This window comes from Castanea sativa, chromosome 7, assembly GCF_040712315.1.
Source record: "Castanea sativa cultivar Marrone di Chiusa Pesio chromosome 7, ASM4071231v1".
In the NCBI taxonomy this organism is placed as follows: Eukaryota; Viridiplantae; Streptophyta; class Magnoliopsida; order Fagales; family Fagaceae; genus Castanea; species Castanea sativa.
The window spans coordinates 1,625,329-1,630,900 of record NC_134019.1 but is presented as its reverse complement, the minus strand read 5'-3'; positions in this window follow the sequence as shown (position 1 = coordinate 1,630,900).

Sequence of the window (5,572 nt, the reverse complement as noted above, 5' to 3'; positions counted from 1 at the left end):
ATCCCCATAAATAAAATCATCATTCAAATTTCTTTTGTTTTGATTGAAATGTAAAGAATCTATTTTATGTTCAAAATTATATGGATTAATATCATCCCCCCCCCCCCCCTTCAATCTCCATTGAAGAACAAAATCACTTTTTTTTAATTGTTAATAAGCAAATTTCCTTCTATCACTAATATATTTCGTTACATTCAAATGAAAACACTTTTTAGGGGGGGGGTAATTTGTTCATTTTTCGTGGTCCATTAAGCCATTTATAAACATTAAACCACAATTTTTTCCATCCAAATCAAATAGGGGTAAAAAAAACTTAGAGTGTGTGTGGAGGGAGAGGAGACATGGTCATAGGGGGTAGAGAGAAGAGGGTGGAAGTTGGTGAAATTTTAATTAATCTTATTTGGATGTTTTAAAAAGGAAAGAGCTTGAAGGAATTTGGACTCTGGAGGGGTATAATACTTCTCCAAACCTTCAATTTTTATTTTTTATTTTTAATAATTTGATAGTTATAATAGGAGAAGGGATATGAACTTTGAATATTACCATTGAAAACATCAAGATTCAACCAAATTAGGGAAACTTGGCTAGAGAAATGTGGGGTTCGAGTTATATATATTTTAAAAAAATTAAATTCTCAAATTTAATCTTATATGTCAATTTGTATTATTTTCTTTAAAATTCACAAATAAGGGTTTATAGTTGTCAATTTAGATGACCAATGTTTAGCCTAGAAAGCTAGGCTTTCTTTCTTGCTTTTAGTCATGTAGGAGTTTGTTCCTCCAGTAATTAATAATGTTGTTATGGTTGATTTACCAGCCTTGGAATGATATTCATGATGATCTTTTTCTGCAAGAAAAGAAAAAGAAAAAAGAAAGAAAGAAGAGATGACCACTTCCTTCCCCTCTACTCCCCATACTTTAAATTTAAAACATTCAAAAAAAAAAAAAGGGAGGGATATTTATTCCCTTTCCTCCTACTTACTCTCAAAACATCCAAAGAAGAGGAATGGACATTCATCTCCCCTCTCCTCTCCTTCCCCCTACCTTCTACTCCCCCTCTAGCTTGAAACTTACAAACACACTATATATTTATGTTGGGTGAAAAAAAAAATTTATTTAGGGCAAAAAAAGCGCTCATTCGGGCTAATTCCAAGCACCAACAAGATTTTTTCAAAATATCCAATTTGATTTTTAAGCACGAACAACACTTAACACTTGTTGAAAGTTTCCATGCCCCTCCAAGTCCTTTGTTTCCTCCTTCATCTTTAGTTATTATCAATCCACCATATGCTACCCAGAAAGCCCCTTATGCATATAATTGCAACAATCTAGTCATTATTGGATTTGTGCAATCAAGACCAACTGTTGGATATATGCAAATGGGTCCAACTTCTTTGATGAGATTCAATTCTTACCCACAATTAAGATCAAATTTAAACACATTTGATTTCAAATTTCCTATCCATCATGTTGGTTAGAGAGCTTAAAGGACATGGTGCAAGAAGCAAATTAACTCATAACCTAGCCACAATTAGTTTTTTGGGAATTGAGCACAAATGGTGCTAAGTGTTAAGTGTTGTTTGTGCTTAGGAACAAAATGTGATATTTTTTAAAAGTCTTAGTAATGCCTATCATTAGCCTAAACCCCAAGGATTGTTTTTGTGTTTTACCCATTTATTTACCAATGAATCATCATCCCAATTCAAATCACAAACTATTTCTTTTAAAAGAAAAAAAAAATGCAATATCAATATATTCCCTTTGTTGCTTGATTTGAAAAGAGAGAATAATTTGAAATAATATAAAATTAGTCCTTAGAACCATTCTCTCAATTCCCCCCATTCCTTGAAGGTGAAGTTAAATAATGAAGTTCTAAACATTCTCAATTCACAACCCGGCTATACCAAGAAGCAATCCCATGCAATTTACAATCTTCCAAAAATTTCATGAAAATAAAAAATCCATTCAAAGGAATTATTCACACTATTTGAAATTATCACCCAAACACATTAAGACACCACAAAACCTAATAGTAACCCAAATTAAGCCACCATAAACTACCCCACCCCACACCATATTTATAAATCAACTACTTATTCGACAATCCCAAGTCCATGGTGGCCACAACCCACACCCAAACAGTTGTTGGGATATAGTCTCAAATTCCAATTGTGACTTGGAAAGTTAATTGGGTTTCCTTGTTGAAAAATGAAATTTTAATTTGGTTATTTTTTGGTTTCCTTATTGTGAAAGAAAATGCTATTTTTTGAAGTGGATGGAAAACCTAATCCTTGTTAAAGAATTAATGTATTTCATATTCATTAAGGAATAGGAATTGAGTTTTTTAAATAGACATTACTACAAAAATTTTAATGGCTTGGCTCAGGGGCTCTCCTTAGAAGGAGAGGGAAAGAATTATAGAATTGGGCATGAAATCAAGAGAGAGAAAAAAGAATTATTTCTTGGGAGGTAACACAAGGAGAGAGATGACAAGGTTTGTGTTTTGTTAATAAACTACGTTTTTATTTTTATTTTTATTTTTATTTTTTTGTAAAACACACAAATCAAGGAGAATTTGTGAGGCTTATTTGTGATTTTGCAAAGTGAAGAAAGAAGAAGAAACTACAATGAGCATAATGAGTGTGTGCAAGAGTAAAGGAGTAAGGAGATTTTCTTTAGCCGTGAGATATACACAAAAGAAGATATTATTGTATTTGGTGTGGATCTCAAGTTAGGCATAAACTTGAAAGAATATATTTTAATTGATTTTATAATAGTAAATTATTCGAAGTTTGTCTCATGAATTTTCATTTCAAGGAGAAAAGGTTTTCACATATATTTTTGTGTTCTTACTAGAGATTGATATTTTGGCTTGGTAATTATAGTGATAATTAATATTTTTGGGGGATTGATTAAAATTGTTGGTTGTTTTTCTTAATTCACACAAGGCTAGATTGAGACCCAATAAGTGGTATCATAGCTCCAGGTAGTGTGCAACAAGGTGGTGAGGTGTTCAGGTTCCTTTTGTAGGTGGTGTGCAGTAAGGTGGCGAAGTGTTCAGGGTCTCCCATTCACAGTTGGAGTTGGGACATAGCAAACCTAAAAGGTCCACACAAACAATCCTAGAAAAAGGCCAATCAAAGAAGTATTATTAATGGGTGCTAATTCATGGTGTAGCACGAGGTGTTCCCATGCACAAGGAAGTGCGGGCTGGGTTTGCATTAATGAGTGTGCGGGGTTGACACGTGATTCCCATAGATAGCATATGAGAGGCTACATATAGATGATGTGCTGGTGAAGGAAAGAAAGCCTATAGGTAAAGAGGAACAAGTAGGACTTGTTCATTGGCCCAAGTAGAGGTTTGGAAGCCCACAGAGAGGCAAAGACTCACATATGAATGAGAGATGGTTGGATATCGAGTCCAAATCTTCTGTCCCACTTTTCCTGCTTCACTCTATACTCTATCAATAAAAACTTGCCACGTGTTTACCTAATAAATTAAATACTATAATTATTGACTTATTAATGCTACCGTTATTAATTAATAGTAGTATTTAATTAATTAGGTGAACACGTGGCAAGTTTTTATTGGTGGAGTATAGAGTGGAGCAGGAAAAGTGGGACAGAAGATTTGGACTCGATATACATGTATGAGCGAAATTCCACATTACATAATAATAAGAAAATGAATCATTCATATATCATAATTTGGCTCAAACTAAGAGGTTTAAAATTTTAGGTCAAGTGATATCCTATATTGTATTCACAACAACAAATACATATACAGTATACTGCATAAATTAGCGAGGAAATGGTGCCTAGGTTCTTTTTCGAGTGTTTTGGTACCTAGCCATTGACAACTCATTTGGCACGAGAAACATATTCCTGAGCATTAAAAGATGAGAGAGTTGTAGTTTGTTTAACTTGGACTTAATTAATTAAACTTGGAAGGATCAGATGCGAATCAAATTTTTAGCAGCTACTCTCAGAATATATGATACTGTTTCTAAGATACAAAGAACCCAGAAGGACCTAGTCCTATCCTGTTGACTAATGAAGATATTTCATTTTAAACTTCCAGAATGTTTTAGGAGCCGCCCATCTTGGTAAATTGCATCGAGTGGGAAGCCCATTAGCCCAAATGTACCAATAGGCCCAAGCCAGCATCTTGTGAATTGTCATTCAAAAGAAGCACAACACCAAATTTGCAGGCGTCTAATGCACAAGTACAAAGTGCAGTAACTGGGGGGCGCAATGCATGCGCCATAAATTATATTAAGATGATCCTTTCATTTACAATATGTAGAAATATCACACCTGCAATTCTGCTAGTAGAATCTTGCAATACATTATGGACCGTCCAATATCACACCTGCAATTCTATATATGCCTCACTGCTTGAGTCTGACTCTCAAAGTGACGTACCACATCTCCAAAGTAAGTTGCCTCAATGGATGTGGGCTTCAAATGTGGCAATCTATTCAAACCAGGGCATGAAGACTGGTTCAGAGAGTCCGAAGTCCTAGTGGGGTTGGAAAGATGAGGACATGGAGACTGGAAGTGCTTACTGCACATTTTCAAAAATTTTAGCGCTGCTGGAGTTGCCGTTGATACTCCCAAAACGGTTGACAATACCAATAGTTGAGGAGGAGCGCCGGTCAAAAGGGTATGCTATTGCAAGTGCTTCATTAGCACCCGTTCTTCTGGCACTTTTGTGTGGAGCACCCAGGATGATGTGAATTCTTTGAGTGGACAAAGAAGATGGGTACCTATGAAGGCCAAGAAGGTTGCAGATGAAGTGAAGACTGATTAATCTAGGTGAAAGAAAGCTCAGGTGAATGCTTCTAGTCCTAAGTTAACTCCAAATCCTCTTCCTCCAAGTAATAGATTTGCTGTTTTTAATTCTGCCAAACTAAAAAGTAGCAAGGCTGGCAATAGGAGGAGTCGTAACTTCCCCACCAAAAAGAGCTTCTCCACCCTTACTGTTTAAGAAGTAATCTAAGAAAATTGGCTGTGATACTGGTGAGCCATCAGTTAAGAGGGCTTTGTCTCCTTCCTTTCTCATCAATTGCTCATGAAGTGGTTAATTTGGAATGTCAGAGGTTTGAATTGCCCCTTGAACCAGAAGTCGAAAAGAAAGCGAGGGAAATGGATCTTAACCTAGTGTGCTTGGTTGAAACATGAGTACGGGATGAGAAAACTAGAGATTATGAATTCCATTTTACCTGGATGGATATTATGTTATTGTCTCTCAACATGGCCTAGGTAAAATCTAGGTAGAGGACATTTTTTCTGTTCAAATTTGTCAAGTAATTTGTCAAGCTATTCACTGCAAAATATTTTTCAAGGATAAAACTGCTACTCTTCCTTTATTTATGGGGCTACTGAGGGTGTTGAGAGATAAATTATGTGGGATAAGTTGGATCAGTTTTGCAGTCAAGTGAAGGGCTGCAAAATGGATGGTGTATATATGTGCGTGTATATATATATATATTTTATTTCTCTTTGCTCTTGAAATTTGTGAAACTCAAGTTTTTACAATATCGATGCGTCATTTTTTATTTCTTTTATTG